Genomic DNA, 22,144 nt, shown 5'->3' with positions numbered 1-22,144 from the left:
AGATCTAAGTGGCAATTAATGTAGAGACTGAGCTCATTATATAGGGGCCAGCAGAGCTTGATACAACTTGTAAGAAGGACGCGCAAATGAAGCCATGGGGACAAAGAGCTGAAAATCCTGCTCTGAACAACAGAAAGAACGACTTACTCTACTATAACGGTAGAAGGGGGGGACTGAGGCAGAACACGCTCGTGATCAAACATGCAGCATACTGTGCGTTAAAATTACACAAAGGATGATGAAATCATAGGCTATGTAACAATATATATATATATATATATATATATATATATATATATATATATATATATATATATATATATATATATACGGTACATATTTATGTAAATGTGTGTGTGTGTTCTTACCTAATTGTTCTTAACTAGTTGTATCTTTACAGGAATAAGTCAAGCTCGTACTGTCCCGTGTCTTAAACCATATTTAACGTACATATCCTTAAATTTGTGAATTGTTTTGGCACACACTATTTCATTCGGTAGTGCATTCCACTGATCAATTGCTCTATTTGGGAAACTAAATTTCCTTACGTCTTTATCACGTCTCTTTTTATGCAATTTTTTGCAGTGTCCTCATGCTGATGCTTCCCCATACGTTAAGTAATCATTTATGTTTATTTTCTCCTTCCCTGATATGCATTTATATAGCATAATCATGTCACCTCTTTCCCTTCTCTCCTGTAGTGTTGGTAGATCCAGTTAATTTAGTCTTTCTTCGTAGCTTAGATCCCTTAAGCTTGGTACCCATCTTGTTACGGCCCTTTGAACTTTTTAGTCTTGTCTATGTGTTTTTTGAGATAAGGACTCCAGACTACTGATGCATACTCCAGGTGTGTGTGTGTGTGTGTGTGTGTGTGTGTGTGTGTGTGTGTGTTTAATACTGGCGGACGAGTTTGTTCAACAGGCGGGAACAAAATGTAGCATACTGTAGGTGTTAAAAGAAATCCGTCTGGTAGTCCCATCTGTACAATGACTTTTATTACATTGTTACTCAGTTTGCGCAGACAGACGATTCTGTTATTAATACCAACTCACTCTTTCTTCCTTTCTTTTTTGTACAAGATGGCTTGTTCATACTTATTCTATCACTGTTATTGCTACAACATATCGCAAGCATAATAATAAGCATCCGGTATCATATACCAAATTTCTTGGTTACTTTGTTTACATAATTGTTTATCTGTACGGTTTACATTCTTTATTCGCTGCCAAACGCTGTACAAAGAAGCAGACTGAATATTATTGTGAATAATATCACAGAAAAATAGAGTTCCTAATAATTACGGTTTTAGAGAAGTGTACCGAATGTACAGCAAAATTTTGTCTCTGGCTTGCTGACTCTCTCTCTCTCTCTCTCTCTCTCTCTCTCTGACTAGAAAATCACTTTTGCCTACCGAAATCGGTTCATAGGTGAGCAGGGATATTTATACTTCAGTGTTAACTGGTCGAGGCAGACACGTATATAAATATTTATAGCAAATCATCTGCCAGTTCGAATGTTGTCTTGGTGGTTTGGCTGATAAGTTGATTTCAGCGAACGTGTGAGAAACTTTCCTTTTAACTTGCTCATAGTTTTATCTCATGCTCTTTTAACTTCCCAGAATTCATCACCCTTCCCTATCATTCTCTTTTTTCATACCCTTTCTCTTCTCGATTCTTTCGTATTTCACTTTTTTTTTTTTTTTTCATTTCCTTCACTTATCACTGTGTTTTACATTATTGCCCTCCTATTCTTCCTCTCTCCACTCGGAAATTCTCATAACATATGCACAATGTTTTATTTTAGCCCTCGGTCTTTTTTTTTCTCTCTCTCTCTCTTTTTCATCCTGTTGTTTCTTCTTAACGCAATGTTATCACACGTATTTTTTCCATGTTTCTCAAATTGTTTATGCATTATTTTCTTCATTTTCCCTTTTGTTAAATCATTCATTATCGTCTCCTTGCAGATATTTCCCATTCCATCAGCTGTATCTCCTGTCACCCATTTCTTAGTTCACTTTACACGACCCCTGCTCTCTCCCCCTTTTCTCTCCTGCTCCCACCCTTTCCCGTTCCCGTGTTTGGCCCTATCTCAGCACCAGCAGCGTTGTTTCTCCTTGCCTCACATACGCCCCAATGACCATTGCCCCGCCATCCATGAGGCACTGGGCTCGATTTCACACCTAAAGTTTAACCCTTACTGGACTGAAGCAACTCCCGAACTATAGCAGAAATACTATAGTGGAGCATTTATGTCTTTTTTTTTTTTTTTTTGTAATGTTTATCAGTGCTTTACACTTTCCAGTATAGGAAAATAATCTTAAAATTAACGGCGTCGTTTGGCGGTATCAGAAATAATGAAGCAAAGTTTTCTCACACCTTGAAAGAAGTAACATGAAAGGAAAGCCAATCCTGTATGGAATAAAGAATTTTGGTGATAATACAAACAAAACAAGTGATATGTTCTTCCTCCTGGAAGAGATGCTAAAGACTTTACCCAGCCCATAGACAGGGGAATGCCAGATGCATTTCGAGGAAAATCGTCTGATCCGAGCACAACAATACTCTGTTATTGTAACAGTCCGCGAGGGAGGGAGTGTGAGTGGAATGGGATAGCAGGGGTTACGGATTGGAGGGAGTGTTCTTTAGGAGGCAGCAGGTGGGCAGAAATATCTGCATTAAGCTACAATAACCGATGTTTGTCTCGTCATGTACTTTTGGATTTACAGTTGTTGGAAACAGGGGATGCTTGGGAGAACAAAAGTGAGACTAGAATAAATAATAGTATTTCATGTTTTCAAATTTCCCTTCAAAAGTAATTCAAATAAATACGTAAATAAAGCACAACCCTCAAGAAACGAATAACCCTCATGAAAAATGAGAAATCTTGCAGATAGGAACTTTGAAATGAAATCCGGTAAATAAAAAGGACCAGCTTCCTTGACATCAGTTGCAGCATACAAAGGCGCTCCTGAAATAAAAACAGCCGTCAAAGAAGTACCTTTGTTGACTCAGTCCTTCAAGGCTTTAAACGTCTTTTCTGTTAAGAATGAAATTGTCTGGTGTTTGCCTAAATCTGTCTATCTATCTATTGCCAGACGCCTCAATCCCGTTTGGGGTGGCCACAAACAAATCGCCTCCAAGTCGCCCTGTCCCCCGCCATTTCACTGCCTTGCTCCCAACTCACACCCCCCTCTCTCATATACCTCTCCAACCCATCCCTCTATCTCATCCTTGGCCTCCCTCTCCCTCTTCCCCCCCTCCACCTCACTCACATACTGTACACTCTCTTCATCAGTCTTTCACCCTCCATCCTCTCCACATGGCCAAACCACCTCAGTGTGTTCCTCATAACGCTTCTTATCACATCCACATCCACACCACAACGCTCCTTTATATCCTCATTCGTCAGCCTGTCTCTCCACGTGACTCCACAGGCTCCTCTTAAATAACTCATTTCCACTGCTCTCACTCTTGACTTGTGTCCTTCCAACAATGTCCAAGCTTCACTTCCGTACGTTAGAGTTGGTATCACAATACTCTCATGTAGTAACTTTTTCACTTCCATGCTCACTTCCCTGTTTCTTATCATTGCTTTCAAGGAACCAGCAACCTTTCTTCCCTGCTGTACCCTTTCAAGCACTTCACCCTCCAAACCTCCATCCTTACTCATCACACTACCCAAATACTTAAACGTACTCACATTTTCCAATTCCTCACCATCCAACCTCGCCGTACATTCACTAACTTCACCTCTCTCAAAAACCATCACTTTACTCTTCCCTACATTCACCTTTAGGTTCCGTTTCTTACACACTCTCTCAAACTCATCCACCAAGCCTTGCAGCTCCCCTTCGTCTTCACTCAACAACACAGTATCATCTGCAAAGAACAGTACAGGGAGTTTCCAAACACTATCCTCTCTCACCAGGGCCACTCCAACATCCACTACCCTACCTTGTACCTCTTTTATTACCCCATCCATGTACAGATTGAACAACCATGGAGACATGACACATCCCTGTTTCAAACCAACTTTCAAAGAGAAAAATTCACTTAGTTCACCATCCACACGCACTGCAGCCTTCGCACCATCGTACATACTCTTCACAGCATTCAACAACTTCCCATCTACTCCATATATTCTGAACACTTTCCACAATCCTTGTCTATCCACCCTGTCATATGCTTTGCCTAAATAAATATGAAAAAGAGGTCGTTGCACTGAAGGAAATATTTGTACATACTGCCATGCCTTTCTCCAGAATATTTTGGATACTTAACACAATCACATCGTGGTAGAACAAAATTTAATTCGCAAGTTTTAAAGCCGATTAATATATTTTCTTTTGATTGTCATATGACACAACAACCTGGTCACAAGAGGAAACAGGACATATTTCATTTTTACTTGCATATTCTTTCTGAAGTAACTGGGTAGTTAGCTAAGGGTGTGGAGTGCAATCATGGTCGCCGCTTGGAGTCCCTGTTTATTTTAAAACTCTCACTACGAAACCTGGATGTTTAGTTGTGTGACTAAAATGTTATGAGGTACACTAACTTGTTGGCGATGGAAATGCATATGGTGTGCTAGAATGTAATCAGGGACACCAACGGGCTGGTGATGGAAGCAGCATATGGTATGCTGTTGTGTATTAAGGGACACCAACCTGCTGGCAATGTAAGCTGCATATGGTGTGTTGCAGTGTACTCTGAGACACCTACCCACTCAGAATGTAAGTTGCATATAGTGTGCTAGGCCAGAGCTGGAGCAAATTAATAGGACTAGTTTGTCCAGTTTAACATGAACGAGGCTTCCAACCTTTTGCAGTTTCTGGTATGCTCCGTAGCTCAGTGACGGAAAAGGCAATAAGCTATAGTTCTCTATCATTTTACATGGTACTCCGTGATTAGCGTCTTATTATAATGTTAACATGTAACATAGCATTAGTGAGGTAGACTAATTTCTTTGTCAAGTTTAAGTGGATATTAAATATAAGCACAACACATTCACTGCGAGGGTCCGCAGGCTTGTCGGACACGAGGCATAGCATTAGAGAGGGAGACTAATTTCTTTGTCAAGTTTAAGTGGATATTAAATATAAGCACGACACATTCACTGCGAGGGTCCGCAGGCTTGTCGGACACGAGGCTGGTTTTGGCGAGAAGTATGTCAAAAATTTGTTTTGAAAAACTTTGGCTAATTATGGAGAGTGTCATCAAAGAGGAAATAAGCGGATCGTGTGGTCACACATTTCACTTTTAGTAAAGCACTCTGTGATAACTCTGCCATCCAAACAACTTATAATAGGTTATGGCCTGGTAAACTTTTTATTCACCACAGGAAATTATATATCATCTCTGAACCCGACACACTGTTTGTATTTACATTATGGGCATTTCACTCTTAAGTTAATATCAGTCAAAGTATCACGGGGACAACACTGACTAATGTTGACTGATACCGGCCAAGATTGAAAATCGTGTTATCTTTTCGTACACCCTAAATCTTACCAGCACGTTGGTTAGTAGCTTATGTGATAACAAGGTTAGTCACAATATCTTGACTTTTAACGTCACTAAAACTCGCCTTAGTAAAAATATAGTACAGTGTTGATAACCATCATCCAAATAAAATGTTAAATGAAGACGGTTATTAGCAGTGAATAGAACAGACTGAGGAAGAAAGTTTCCGACTTTACCAACTGCATACAGGAAGAGAGGAGAATACCAACTAACTCTCAGATTAATAAAGTTTAACAGAAAAAGAGTGAGAATATACCTTAATGGATACTTCATGTAATCCTGTATGGGGGAGAAATGCAAGCAGAAATGTTAATAGTGCAATTACAATAAAGCAATATTTAGGTGATGGACATCCAACACTTCGGCGAAGAGGGAGACTTTGTAAGGAGTTAGTTAAAAGAGGGGAGCTGATAAAACAAAAACAAAAAAACAAAAAGAACTTTGTCTCCACGCTTTTAAAACTTGCATGTTGTGTGACGCTCTGTTTAGTAAAGTTTTATTCCACAGCGTTAGGAATGACAGTATACTATATAGTTATGGAGTGATACGTTAACCCTCTGGTGATGTGTAACCACAAATATTTTATTTCGGCTAATGCTATCTATCTAACTATTGCCAGACGCCTTAATCCCTTATACAGGGTGGCCACAAAGAAATCTCCTCATCAGCATCCTGTCCCCCGCCATTTCACTGCCCTGCTCCCAATTCACACCCCCTCTCTCATATACCTCACCATTCCATCCCTCGATCTCATCCCTGGCCTTCCCCTCTCTCTCTCTCCCTCCACCTTATTCACATACATTCACTTCGTCAGTCTCTCACTCTCCATCCTCTCCACATGGCCAAACCACCTCATTGTGTTTCTCCTAATGCTTCCCATCACATCCACATCCACACAACAACGCTCTTCACATACTCATTTGTCAGTCTGTCTCTCCATGTGACTCCACAGGCTCCTCTCAAATAACTCATTTCCGCTGCTCTCACTCTTGACTTGTGTCCCTCCAACAACGTCCAAGCTTCACTTCCATACGTCAGAGTTGGTATCACAATACTTTCATGTAATAACTTTTTCACTTCCATGCTCACTTCCCTGTTTCTTACCACTGCCTTCAAGGAACCATCAACCTTTCTTCCTTGCTGTAACCTTTCAAGCACTTCACCCTCAGAACTTCCATCCTTACTCATCACACTACCCAAGTACTTAAACGTACTCACATTGTCCATTTCCTCATCATCCAACCTCACTGTACATTCAGACTTCACCTCTCTCGAAGACCATAATTTTATTATTCCCTACATTCACATTTAAATTCCGTTTCTTACACACTCTCCCAAACTCATCCACCAAGCCTTGCAGATCCCCTTCGCCTTCACTTAACAACGCAGTATCATCTGCAAACAACAGTACAGGGAATTTCCAAACACTGTCCTCTCTCACTAGGGCCACTCCAGCATCCACTGCCCTACCTTGTATCTCTTTTATAACCTCATCCATATACAGATTGAACAACCATGGAAACATGACACATCCCTGTCTCAACCCAACCTTCAAATAGAAATACTCACTCAGTTCACTATCAACACTCACTGCGGCCTTAGCACCCTCATACATACTCTTCACAGCATTCAACAACTTCCGGTCTACTCCATATATTCTTAATACCTCCCACAATCCTTGTCTATCCACCCTGTCATATGCTTTCTCCAAATCCATGAAGGCCGCATATAACTTCTTTCTCTTCTCTAGACACTTTTCCACTAAAGATCTAAGAATCAATATCTGATCTACACAACTTCTTCCCTTCCTAAAGCCTCCCTGTTCTTCTCCAACTAATTCCTTTGTTATTTCCTTAATTTTGTCAATAAGTATCCTACCGTATACTTTTCCTGTTACACTAAGAAGACAAATGCCCCTTTGGCTAATTCCAAAGGTTATTATTTGGATTACAAGCGAATCGTAAGAGAGACTGTCAGTATTAACCCTCACACGGTGGTAATATAGTATTTCGTTTCAGCTAAAGTCTGAAGTTTTTATTTAGTTGATATTGAAACATTTGACTGAGAGAGTTAAACGCAAGTTTAACTATTATATTGGATACCCAGTTGTCTTACAGTCTGCTATGTCTGTCTATCTATATATTCCCAGACGCTGTAATCCCGTAAAGGGTGTCCTCAAAGTAATCACCTCCATGTCTCCGTCCCCCGATTTTTTTGCTGTCCTCCCCCATCTCACACATCTCCCTCTTTCATATCCCTTTCCACCCCATCCCTCCATCTCATCCTCGGCTTCCCCCTTCCTCTCCCCCCCTCCACTTCTCTCACATACACTCTCCTCTTTAGTGTCAGGCTCTCCATCCTCTCCACATGGCCAAACCACTACAGTGTATTTCTCCTAACGTATTCAGTCACATCCAAATCCACACTGCAACGCTCATTCAATTCCTCGTTTGTCGGTGTCTCTCCATGTAACTCCACATCCTCCTCTCACGTAACTCCTTTCCAACACTGTCACTCTTGACTTGTGTCGTTCCAACAGGATCCAAGCTTCGCTTCCATGCGCTATAATTGATATCACAATATTATCATCCAGCGATTCTTTTTACTGATATGCCCACTTCCCTTTTTTCTTATTATTGCTATATAAAAGCCAGCAACCTTTCTTCCTTGTTGTACTCTTTCTAACACTTCATCCTCCAAGCTTTCATCCTAACTCATCACACTACCCAAGTAGTTTAATGCACTCATTTTCCACTTCTTCATCACCCAACCTCACTATACATTCAGTGACTTCATATCTCTCGAAGACCATAACTTTACTCTTCCCTACATTCACCTGTAGATTCCGTTTCTTACACACTCTCCCAGGCTCATTCACCAAGACTTGCAGTTCCCTTTCTTCTTCACTTAACAATACAGTATCTTCTCCTAACAACAGCACAGAAAATTTCCAAACACTGACCTCTCTCATTAGAGCCGCTGCATCATCTACTGCCCTACCTTGCATCTATTTTATTACCCCATCCATATACAGACTGAACAATCATGGGGACATGAAACATCCCGGTTTCAGTCCAACACTTAGATTGAAAAACTAACCCAGTTCACCATCCGCACGCACTGCAGCCTTACCACCTTCATACATTCTCTGCAGGACATTCAATAGCCTCCCATTACTCCACATATTTTTAATACTTTCCACATTCCTTCTCTGTCCACTCTATCATATGCATTCTCTGGCATACGACTTTTTTCTCTTCTCTAGAAACATTTCCTCTGAAGACCTAAGGATCAATATTTGATCTACAGAACCTATTCCCTTCCTAAACCCTCACTGGTTTTCGACTAATTTCTCTGTTATTTCCCTGACTCTGTCAATAAGTATCCTACCATATACTTTTCCTATTACGCTAAGACAGAAGTCCCTAATATGTCCACACACTTCTTTTTCACCTCTTCCATTGTACAGGGGAATAATTGTACCGGGCTTCCAATCCCCCAGGGCTTTACCTTCTTCCCAGGCCAATCTGCACATCTTCCATATCCATTCTGCAACAATCTCTCCCCTGTGTTTCATCAATTCACCACACTCATTATCACTTCCCGTGGCTTTCCTCATTTCTTCATTGCTTCCACTACTTCCACCCTACAGATCTCTTCCTCCCTCTTCACCTCACTCCTCCCAGCCATTTCTCGGCTATTTATACTCCCATTACTTTCATTCTGTATGTTTAACAGTTCCATAAGGTGGTCTCTCCATCTGCTCACTTTTTCTTCTTTTTCCATTAACAATCTACCATTTTTATTTTTCTCTCCCCTACTAACTTCTTTATCATCCTGTCTATCTCTCTTTACCTCCTTCCAGGACATTTCCTTGCATTCCCTCCACTTTACACTCAATTCCTTCGAAATTACTCATCCAGTCTCTTCTGACTTTCTCTTACTAATGTTTTCACTTCATTTTTCTTCTCTACATATAACTCTCTCCTCAGTCTCTCAACTTCCTCCATGCCTCTGCAGTCCATCTACTCACTACATGCTTTCTTCTTTTGCGTCACAGCTTCTTACCTCTTCATTCCACCATGCTGTTCCTTACACCCCTTTCGTCTTCTCTTCACCCCACACACCACCTCACGTGAGGCACAGAGATCTTCTGTGAATATCTTTTATCTCCTCCATCTGCTCCAAATTATATTTACCCAATTGCTCCTCCACTTCTCTCTTATATTCTATCTTTTTTCTATCCTCTTGCAACTTTTCTACCCTCCATGTACTGACTACTTCCTTCTATCCTTCCCTCCTTCTATTCATCCATTGCATTTGTACCTTGACATTAATTTGCCAAACATTTTGCAATGTGAAGAATGATCTTAGTACGTTTCAGCCTGTCAAATTGCTTTCAACACACTGAAACGGCAAATTGGCAGGGCTTGTGCTAATGCCATAAACAAAGGAACATAACTGCTTTAGGTGTCCATGACTTACTCCTAGCTGAATAAAATCATATTATGTTAGCTGGAATTGAATGTAGAGTAATACGACTTTGCTAAATCGTCCAGTGATCTCTTGAATAGCATGCGTTAGTTCTTCCAACCATGTGAGGTTAACTACAGAAAACAGGATGGTCGTGACTGCAATTCAGAGTTAGTGGACAGATAATATTCGGTGCACTCGCTGCATAATGGACTAGACAGAAAGTTCTCGCCAAGATGAATTGTAGTTTATGACGAAATGTGAGTCCACAAAGTTCACAAACTCAGCAATGTGACATACAATTAGAAGGTGTGCATGATGAATGTAAATGATTAACCCTACATTTACAAAATCTGGTGGAAATTCTGGTTTCATGATCCCTTTCAAACACTGGCATCAGTATTAAACTAACATGGAAGGGAATGCCACAGTCTCAAATTTCTGTCCCATATGAGGATAGGGTTGTCCATAATTAGTAGTACAGTGAACGCAAAAATCCAGTGAGTTTAGATATTGTGCTGTATTCTCTTTAAATCAGGTTAAGCTTCCCACTCAGCCTTATATTTTACCTAATATACTAAATATTCTAGCATTAATATATATTTTTGTTATTTTTCTCTTTCCTGTTCTTTCTATCGCAACATAGTCTTCTTTTAGTACACTACTTGGTACCTATAAATGATTATGTTCATTGTAGGAATTGTTTGGTAGTAATCTATGTACCTAGGCTGCTTCCCCCAGGGAAAGGGTGGTAGCCGAGACAAGACGACACACTCCCAATTTACTCATCCACTCAAACACATTCATTCGCATCTTAATCCCACCCCTTCTGTGGCGGGGAGTACACAATCTGGCCGCATTATTGAGTGGTACTACTACTGTGCGGCCAGGTTGTGTTAGGAAGAATTCTGCCACCGTATTCCCTGCGTGTCGTAAAAGGCGACTAAAAAGTTTGGGGTGAGGGGACTTGGGACCCCCTCCTCTGTTTTTTTAGTTCCTAAAAGGAGAAAAGCCATAGAAAGGGATGGGGGACTGATTTATCCCCGTACCCAGAAGATTGGTAGTAATGGGATAAGCAAATGAAGACATCATCATGCCGAAGTTAAGAATGTATGTCCGTTTTTTATATCCTGCATTTAGATCTCTCTTCTACCTCTTCACCTCACTTAAGTTCCATTTCCCTTCACCCATACCTGCTCTCTCTCTAACAATTTCCAGGATTATTTCAGTTCAGTGTGTCACAGGAGCCTAGGAAAGTTCAACTGGTACAACTGGATCCATTAAAACATTACCATCTGGATCCATTTAAAACGTTACCCCTGGGGGTAGTTTTTTTTTTTTTTTCAAGAATAATCCCCCAGTATCCCTGCTTGTCGTAAAAGGCGACTAAAAGGGTTGGCGGAGAGTTAGTGCCCCTCCCCGGAAAACAACTAACTAAAAAAACAAACAATAAGCCTCGGACAAGGACTGACCAAACGATGACGACCAAGGACCGGACAAAGGAGATGGTTATTGGAACATGGAATGTAAGGGGAGCAAATGATGAGGTGAAAGAGAGGGAGATTGTCCAGGTGCCTGAGGGTGCGAAAGTGGATGTATGTGGAATAACTGAAACAAAATGGAGAGGAGAAAGTGTGAGAGAATGGGAGTATGGATGGGGTATATGTGCAGGAGTAGGTGAGAATGAAAGGGCAAAGGAAGGAATATGTATAGTTGTGAGTAAAAGATGGAAGAAGAGCATAAGACAGTATGGATCAGTTGGGTCAAGGATTGTGTGGGTAAAGTTGAAAGTTGGATTATAAATGTGGGCGATTGTGTGTGTGTATGCGCCAACGCAAGATCGTGCTAGAAGAGTGACAGAAGAGTTCTGGACAAATGTGGAAGTGTGCATGGAAAAGTTTGGAAGGAATGAGAGAGTGTTTTTGATTGGTGATATGAATGGTAAAGTTGGGAATGTGAAGGTGGATGGAATAGTTGGTGAGTGGGGTGTGCCTGCTGAGATACATGAGAATGGGAGTGCGTTAGTGGACATTTGTGCTGGGAGGGGGTTGGTGATAGCCAATACCCTCTTCAGGCATAAAATGATCCACAGGTATACATGGCGAGTGATGAGAAGGGTGGGTGGTGAACTGAATGAAAGGAAGGCAATGATTGATTATGTGTGTGTGGACGAAAGGATGCGAAGATGTGTAATGGATGCAAGAGCTCATAGAGGTTGGGGGAGTGGACTTTCTGACCACTACTTGCTGGTGGCCAGAATTAGAATTCAAGTATGATGGAGGAATAGAAGAAGGGAAAGACGAGAGGAAGGAATAGTTGCAAGGAGAGTGGAAAGGTTACAAGAGGATGAGAGAAAAACAGAGGATAAGAGAGATGTGGAGGAACGATTGGGCAAATCTGAATTGGAGCAGATGGGGGACGTGGAAGGTGTGTGTAGGATTTTTACAGAAAAAATATGCGCAGCATGTGATGTGGTGTGTGGAAGGAAGAGAAAACGGAGGGGGATGCAAGGAACAGCGTGGTGGACTGAAGAGATGAGACAGGCTGTGGCGCAAAAGAAGAAAGCATACAATGAGTGGATGAGAAATTGGGGCGTGGAAGAAGTTGAGAGGCAGAAGAGAGAGTTATATGTAGAAAGAAAGAGAGAGGTGAAAAGATTAGTAAGAGAAACTAAGAAGAGAGTGGATGAGGAATTCGGAAGGAATTTCAGTGTAAAGTGGAGGGACTGTAAGAAAATGTTCTGGAAAGAGGTGAAAAGAGTAAGACAGGGTGGAAGTAAAGTTAGCAGGGGAGTGAATGATAAAAATGATAGATTACTAGTGAAGAAGGGAGAAAAAGTGAGCAGATGGAGAGAACACTTTAAGGAATTGTTCAACATAGAGGATGGAAGTAATGCGAGTATAAGTGGCTGGGGAATGGCTGGGAGAAGGAGAGAGGTGAGAAGACAGGAAGAAATCAGAATGACAGAAGTTGTGGAAGCAATGAAGAAAGTTAAATCGGGGAAAGCCCCAGGAATTGATGGAGTGTGTGGTGAAATGCTGAAGCATGGGGGAGAGATAGTAGTAGAATGGATGTGGAAGATGTGCAGATTGACCTGGGAGGAAGGTAGAGTCCCGGAGGATTGGAAGTCAGGTGTAATTATTCCCTTGTACAAAGGAAAAGGGGAAAAAGAAGTGTATGGTAATCATAGGGGCATTTGTCTTCTTAGTATAATAGGAAAAGTGTATGGTGGGATACTTATTGACAGAGTTAGAGAAAGAACAGAGAAATTAGTTGGAGAAGAACAGGGAGGCTTTAGGAAGGGAAGAGGTTGTGTAGATCAGATATTCATTCTTAGATCTTTAGTAGAAAAGTTTCTAAAGAAGGGAAAGAAGTTGCATGCAGCTTTCATGGATTTAGAGAAAGCATATGACAGGGTGGATAGACAAGGATTGTGGAAAGTGTTAAGAATATATGGAGTAGATGGGAAGTTGTTGAATGCTGTGAAGAGTATGTACGATGGTAGGAAGGCTGCAGTGTGTGTGAATGGTGAACTAAGTGAATTTTTCTCTTTGAAAGTTGGGTTGAAACAGGGATGTGTCATGTCTCCATGCTTGTTCAATCTGTACATGGATGGGGTAATAAAAGAGGTACAAGGTAGGGTAGTGGATGTTGGAGTGGCCCTGGTAAGAGAGCAAAGTCTTTGGAAACTCCCTGTACTGTTGTTTGCAGATGATACTGTGTTGTTGGATGAAGATGAAGGGGAGCTGCAAGGCTTGGTGGATGAGTTTGGGAGAGTGTGTGAGAAACGGAATCTAAAGGTGAATGTAGGGAAGAGTAAAGTGATGGTCTTTGAAAGAGGTGAAGTCAGTGAATGTACAGCGAGGTTGGATGGTGAGGAATTGGAAAATGTGAGTACGTTTAAGTATTTGAGTAGTGTGATGAGTAAGGATGGAGGTTTGGAGGGTGAAGTGCGTGAAAGGGTACAGCAAGGAAGAAAGGTTGCTGGTTCTTTGAAAGCAGTGATAAGAAACAGGGAAGTGAGCATGGAAGTGAAAAAGTTATACATGACAGTATTGTGATACCAACTCTAACGTACGGAAGTGAAACTTGGACGTTGTTGGAAAGACACAAGTCAAGAGTGAGAGCCGTGGAAATGAGTTATTTAAGAGTAGCCTGTGGAGTCACATGGAGAGACAGGCTGACGAATGAGGATATAAAGGAGCGTTGTGGTGTGGATTTGGATTTGATAGGAAGCGTTATGAGGAACACACTGAGGTGGTTTGGCCATGTGGAGAGGATGGAGAGTGAAAGACTGACGAAGAGAGTGTATGTGAGTGAGGTGGAGGGGGGAAGAGGGAGGGGGAGGCCGAGGATGGGATGGAGAGGTATATGACAGAGGGGTGTGAGAGTTGGGAGCAGGGCAGTGAGATGGCGGGAGACAGGGCGACTTGGAGGCGATATATTTGTGGCCACCCCAAACGGGATTAAGGCGTCTGGCAATAGATAGATAGATAGACCAACCGGATCTATTAAAACGTTACGAAGCTGATCCATTTAAACGTTACCAACTGGATTCACTAAAACAATACTAACTGGATCCATTAAAACGTTACCAACTGGATGCATTAAAACATTACCAACTGGATGCATTAAAACATTACCAACCTGTTCCATTAAAATGTTACCAACTGGATCCATTAAAACGCTACCAACTGGATCCATTAAAACGCTACCAACTGGATCTATTAAAACGTTACCAACTGGATCTATGAAATCATTACCCCTAAGAAGTGATTACCATTTTCTTGCCTGACGTAAGCTACTTATCTTTTTTTTTTTTTTATGCGAGGAAGAAGGAACCAAAGGCCAGTAACAGTTCCCTCCAAGAGAAAAACAAAATACAATAGATAGCCAAATTCAAGATCCGATCATTTTGAGATGCCTGGACACACTGCGTTTGAAAGACTGGAGATCATAGGCAGCAGGAAATACAGACAGAGGGAGACAGTTCCAGAGTTGACCTGTTGCATAAATGAAAGACTGGGAGTAACGGTTAACTCTTGCATTAGAGAGATGAGCAGAAAAGAGATGAGAGTTTGCTGCCAGACGGGTGCTACGTGCCCATCATAGAGGTGGAGGAATGCAAGGAGACAGTTCAGAGGAGCAGTGACCATTAAAGTAGCGATAGAAAAGAGATAAAGATGCAACAGTGCAGCGAAGAGACAGAGGTTGAAGGGAGTCAGTAAGAGGAGGAGAGTTAATGAGACGAAAAGCCTTTGACCCCACCCTATTGAGAAGAGCTGTATGTGGGGAGCCTCCCCACACATGAGAGTTGTACTCCGCACAGGGGCAGATAAAACCCCTGTATAGAGTCAACAATTGTGCAGGGGTAAAGAAAGAGCGGAGTCGGCTTAGCACACCCAATCTCTTGGAAGCAGATTTTACAAGAGATGTAATATGATCTTTCCAAGATAAATCCCGAGTACATGAAACCCCAAGCATGTTCAAGGATGATGCAGGATTAAGCTGAATATTATTAAACATTAGTGGGTATACCTGTGGAAGATTTTGTCGGGTTGATAGGCGTAAGAACTGAGTCTTAGATGCATTAAAAACAACCATATTATTTTTACCCCAGTCAGAGATATGAGCCAAGTCAGACATTAAGTGTGCCATAGCCTCATCCCTTGTTTGTTGAAGTAACTGTTGAGATGGGCATTGCGGGAACCGAATGGAAAGGTGAAGGGTGGAGTCATCAGCGTATGAGTGGATAGGGTTAGATGTACAGCTCAGAAGATCATTGATGAATAAAAGGAAAAGAGTTGGTGATAGGACAGAGCCCTGAGGAACACCACTGTTGATAGATCTAGGAGAAGAACGATGGCCGTCTACAACAGCGGCTATAGAACGACAAGAAAGGAAGCTAGCGATGAAAGCACAGATAGAAGGATAGAAACCGTAGGAGGGAAGTTGGGAAATTAAAGATTTATGCCAGACTCGATCGAAAGCCTTTGAGATGTCAAGTGCAATGGCAAAGCTTTCGCCAAAGTCCCGAAAGGAGGATGACCAGGAGTCTGAAAGGTAGGTGAGAAGATCGCCAGTGGAGCGTCCCTGACGGAACATACACTTTATGTTCACCATGGATGATAACCACAGTACTTTCACAAAGAAGAGTGGGAGGGAGGAGAGAGGAGAAAGGGGAGGGAGAAACCATGTAGAGAGAGAAGGAGAGGTGTGAGAGAGTATGAGGGAGATGGGAAGGAATGCAGTTTAAACAAAGTAATATTTGACCTGACTGTTATCTCCTTCCACGATGATGTAAAGAAGAAAAGCATTATAAAGCTGCTCAGCAATTGAAAGCAAGGTGCTTTATTAGGCCAGGATAAAACAAAATGTGTTCATCATTTCCCCTCAATATCCAACAGAGTTACCACATACTTTACAGGGTGGGACTAAATGATAGGATAACTTGTTTTTGTTCTGGAACCAATAGTACCACTGATACTTATACTTTAATAATCGGGCAAATTTACTTTGTTTATGGATGTTAATGCCAGACAACTTGTCAATGAAAATAAGTCTTAGCGGTTTTTCAAGTTTCTTAACCTGTAGGCTGCAAAATGTTTGCAAACATAAGATTAGTCTGATGGGCTGCAGCATACCTCACATGACAGTTTTCAAACGCTGTATCACAAAGATTGCAGAAGTAACTGTATCGCTCACATTTTATGGCATATTATACTACCATCTCATCTACTTTTCCTCGCATAAATCCAGGGACAAAAGAATGGAGCAGCTTCCATGAGCAAACATTCATGGAGTACTTACCCATTTACCGAAGTGTCAGCACCTGAGGGACAGTGCAAGGTTGACAGGGAATAAAGAAAGAGGGAGGGAAGGAAAGGGCGACTTGCACACACATTTTGCCGTATTGGGCTAATTGGCAACCGAATCAGCCAGTCGTACTCCAGGGAATTACTAGCTTACCGCCAGCTGAGGACCTTCCAACCATAATAACTCGATAACAAGTGTGAATTGAAACAATTTCATGGGAAGGTGTGCTGGTCCATATACAAGGCGATGCTGTACCACTGAAAGCATTTCATGGTGGTCACTGAACCTGCCAAACTGTGGACAGGGGTATCCACAGTCCAAAATTTAACTTCCCTACTACTGTGGTAGTCAGTGGCAAAGGTATTTCCCACATGGGGATGCATCTGGGGAAAAAAGCAGAAATTTCAAGAACAACCTCCTTTATCCCTATGAAAATGTAAAAGTCAACACAGATTAAGAAGAATACACTTCCTTACCATCTACGGATACTTTTGAAATGGTAAGAGTTTTTATAACATTTGCTACACAGTATCGTGGCATAAGTTTATTGAAAGTGGTAAGGAAGGTATAGGAAGAATTATCATAGAGAAAGTAAGGAAGATATCAGAAGTCCTAGTAAGTGATGAACAGGGTGGCTTTAGGAGCGGCAAAGGATGTGTGGATCATATATTTGCAGTAAGACAGATAGTGGAGAAGGCTTGTGAGAAGGACTAAAAGGTGTTTATGCCATTCATGGATCTGGAGAATGCATACGACAAAGTAGACAGCGAAGGATTATGGAAGGTTTTGCGCATGTACAGTGTAGATGGTAAGCTGCTAGGTGCCATCAGGAGTTTTTATGATGGTGGTGAGGCATGCGTATGAAAAAATGAGCGTCTAAGTGAATAATTCACGATCAGTATGGGCGTACGACAAGGTTGTGTGACGTCCTTATGGTTGTTCAATATATGTATGGATGGGGTGATGAGAGCAGTAAAAGCCCATTAATGGAGAGAGGGATGGCGTTGGTAATGAATGGTGATGGATGGGATATCTCATATTTGTTGTAAGCTGATGATGCAGTACTACTTGCAGATACTGAACACGAACTTTGTGGACTAGTGCAGAGTTTTGCTGATGTCTCTGAGCGTTGTGCCTTGAGAGTAAATGTAGAAAAGAGTAAAGTGATAGTTTTTGAGAGAGAAGGTGACTCTCAGTGTGATATTATAGTGAATGGAGAGAGACTGGGATTCGTGAGAGAGTTCAAATACCTGGGTACAGTGATGGAAAAGAGAAAGAAATGAGAAAAAGAAGTGGAAAGTAGAGTGACACAAGGAAGGAAAGTAGTTGGTGCTATGAAGGCCTTGATAAGAAACAGAGGCTTGAGTGTTGCAGCTGCGTGAGGCTTACATGAAGGTATGTTATTGCCAAATTTAACATGTGGATGTGAGACTATGGTGTGGCATAAAAATGAAAAGTCAAGAGTTAGAGCAGTGGAGATGGGACTGCTGAGGAATGTATGTAAAGTACAGAGAATGGATAGGATACGAAATAATGTGATTCGTGAAAGATGCGGAGTGAAAAAGTCAGTGGACACCAGAATCGAAGAGAGTGTCCTGAGATGGTACGATCATGTGGAGAGAATGGATAACAATAGAATGGTGAAAAATGTATATCTAAGGGAATTTCAAGGAGGGAGGAGGCGAAGTAAGCCAAGGAGATGGTGGAAGGATATAGTGGATGAGTGTGTGAGAAAGAGATATGGAAGTCGGTGAGGCTAGGGGACTGACAAGAGATCGAGCTGGCTGGATGAATGTTGTAAGAAGAAGTGTATGATCAGAGATTTGGCACCCTTTTTTTAGGTGACAGCATCCGGATTGACTCTTTGGGATACGTTTATGTGAAGTTACAGAATGTTTTTTTTTTCATTGCCAGACGCCATGTATCCCAAACTAGGTGGCCAAGGGCTTAGAGTTAATTGTTTTACAGGGAGGGGCATTAATCCTCCACCAACCCCACCTGACACGTAGGGAGAATGTTATGCCAACAGCATCTGGTGTTCCTAGGCGGTCACCCATCCAAGTACTAACCAGACCCAACATTGCTTAACTTCGCTGATCGGACGGGAAGCGGTGTACTCAACGTGGTATGGTGAATGTTTTTTTTTTTTTTTCGTATCAGATAGAGCCAGGATTCCGGGGACTTGAATGATGAATGAATGGAAGAATGGCCTATCAGAGTGGCCAAACTTGGGCTGTCTGGACATTGCTACTCCTTACCCTGCCCTGAGGTGAGAAAGGAGGTCCGGATGATTTCGAATAGTATTAACTGAAGTGAAACATACGAATTCACTAATTAAGTTTGCATAAGGTTACCTCATACTCTGACTTATTACAACATAGATTATTGATATGTTCAGAGAATGTCTTGAAAATCATGTGCAGATACAGAATTATCATAATATAAATTATTTATTTTACATAAGGTTATCACATTTTATCTCATTATAACATATGTTTATGATGATCAAAAAATGACTTAAAAACCGGATGCAAAGACTGTCAGACTTATCATTAAGTTCTATGGAAATTTTCACCACTCGTTTTTTATGTACTTATTTCATTGATGAACAAACTGAGCAAAGACAGTGGGGATTTATGTCCTCATTCTCTGACAGGTTTGAGGTAACTTTAGTGATAGTCGTGGCAAAGGGTAGGGAGAGGAACAGGGGAAATTAGTGGCACCAAACTGCATCAGTTAGGATGTATGTTTTTTTTTTTTGTTTTTTTTCTGACAGCTTCTGGATGACTTTAATTGTGGGCTGGGCAATGAGTAGGGAAGGGTAAAGAGAGGAGTTTTAGTGGTACCAAAGTGAAGTTTGCAGGCTTTAAATGCTGGCGGGAAATGCTGAAAGTTATATGTACCCCCTCACCCCTTCTGCCTCAGACAGACATGCACTTTCCTCAGTGTGGAAGGGTTGGTATTAATACCACTGCCTTTGTCATGCTTAAGACACTATTTCTAACGTCATAATGATTTTCTTCAGCTTAGACTGAGCCTTAAGAACATTAAGAGACTGTCAAACAGTTAAATTTCACTACTAAATATAATAAAGGTAGGCTTTTGCATTATAACAGAACCACCTAATATCAGAAGAGACAGGACTGGCTAATCCACGCGACCTTCTATAAGTTTCATCTTAGAGACAGAAACATGTTCCTTGGTTTCGAGGAATTTAAGTAGTGTCTATTAAAGAATCGATGAAAAAGACTGAGTGACATTTTAGCAGGCAACTGCAAAATTACTAAAATCTCCTCTGGTACAATAGGACTTTCCATATCGAAGTCAAAGGAAGGAAAACTGGGAATTCGCATCGTAAATCATAGAATTTACAAGAGAATGCCAAACGAATAGAGGAAACACGGTCATCAGCATAGAAATATGCCGTGACAGGTCAGCAGAAATAGGGAAACTATCGGCAAGAAGAAGCATGGATTATAAAAAAAAAAAAAGTGTCGCAAATTTTCTATTACTTTTATAGCGGAATACAGTAACCCCTTCAGTACGATGATGTATTCCTCCCTTTATCCTTACCACCATTCAACGATTTTATGCTACTTTGAAGAGACTACGAACTGAAAAGGTTAGCTATGGCTTTCACTCACCCATACGTTACCACAGCTATCCAGTAAGCTAGAAAAAATTCTTTGGTTGTAGCAGGAATGAATTTATAAAAAACGTCACATGACTGAAGGGTTTAACTGCGATCAATAAAAAATTGTCATAATGATGATGTTGCAAAATTTCATAACTCTGCGAGAACGCGATCCAATATCCCTTTTGTGCCTTGCCGTATGGAATAATTGTTGTTGTTGTTTGCCACAGTGTCACTGAAGTGGAACACCGGAGCAATGGGGGAAACAGATCGCTTTCACTGAATTTCCAGTAAGAAGATCGGCATCATGGCCGCTGCACATCCGGTGGATGAGGTGACTCGCAACACCAGCAGCGACGGGGCACCACTCTCCTTTGGGAAAGGATGATTGGGACGGTTTGGCTCCCCGCCAATCCCCTGGGAAACTGGAAGTGGTGCCACCTCGAAGGTGCGTCCCGCTAATGCCATGCAGTGTTAGCTACCTTCACTGATTTTCGATGCATAGCGAATCCTGGACTGGAGACATAAAGAGAGAGAGAGAGAGAGAGAGAGAGAGAGAGAGAGAGAGAGTGTGCAGTGCCTGCAGAGCAGCAATGATGGCAGCAACACCTGTACTTCCAGCGACACCTTCTTCACTCGCCTCGGCTTTCGACCCGTTGAGGGGGGCCACCACAGGCAGGGAGCAGTCGCCAAGAGCCGGAACCATCACTGGGACAGTGAAGTGGTACATCATGAAGGTGGGGTACGGATTTATCCGGCGCCAGGACACCGGTGCCGATGTATTTGTGCACCGCCTTGGGATCATTGCTCCCACTTCACGATGCGTTCAGCGCTCATTAGGCGAGGGCGAGATGGTTATGTTCACTCTCCACCAGACACCGAAGGGTCCTGAGGCTAGGGATGTTACTGGGCCAGGGGGTGCACCCGTGCAGGGCTCTGCCCATGCACGGCAGCGCCCCACGACCCAGGGACGCCGGCCCAGGGATCGTCGATGTACTGGGGAGATTGACACTACCATCACTATGTGCATCGCGACGGTGAGGGCGTTCTGTGGCGATGACAAGGATGCGTTGCTTGTTCTCCTCCCCCAGATCTTCGAGGAGAATGGCCTTCCGCGCCTTGTCATCCCTCAGAGCTTCGCCCGTTGTGCACAGTCAGCCCCTCGTCAGGAGCGTCATGCCCCAAAGCTGTAGCCTTCCCAACCCCTCACAACACCGTGGAAATGGCTGCAGCTCGACTCTCCTCTGAGCAGGATGACTGCCTCCATCACTACCACCCTTGCTCAGCCCATGGAGACCTGTACCGAGACTGAGGATGCCCCAGCTCCATCAGTGGAAGTCATCCACAACCACGGGGATCCTCCTCCATCCCCGTCACAGTGTGCAACCGACCAGCCGAACCACCAAACCACCACACAGCCCTGTGCTTCTCCACCGACACCCAGGAGAGCACAGAGGAAGCGCAAGGCAACTGAGACATATACTTCCCAAACAGCCGTTACAAGCTCAGCACAAGAGACAGAAAAGCCTGCTACTGACGTCGATCCCACCGACAAGATCGACGAATATCTCACCGAAAACACCGACGAAATAGTTAATGCCGTCTTAAAGAACATTCGCCTATGCAAGAACATGGATTTATTCAACAGTTTAACGACGCAGTTTCCTCTGGACCACCGATAATCAGCCCAACTCCCCGA

The 22,144-nt window shown here is 42.3% G+C and overlaps 1 pseudogene; it reads right to left on the bottom strand.

Moving 5' to 3' along the window:
• Positions 1-18,831: 18,831 nt before the first annotated feature.
• Positions 18,832-18,950, bottom strand: LOC145415517 (5S ribosomal RNA; annotated as a pseudogene).
• Between the last annotated feature and the right edge of the window lie 3,194 nt (positions 18,951-22,144).

Source organism: Coenobita brevimanus, chromosome 102 (genome assembly GCF_032717465.1).
Source record: "Coenobita brevimanus isolate Jiangsu-jjx chromosome 102, ASM3271746v2, whole genome shotgun sequence".
NCBI lineage: Eukaryota > Metazoa > Arthropoda > Malacostraca > Decapoda > Coenobitidae > Coenobita > Coenobita brevimanus.
This window is presented reverse-complemented; position numbering and strand designations above follow the sequence as displayed.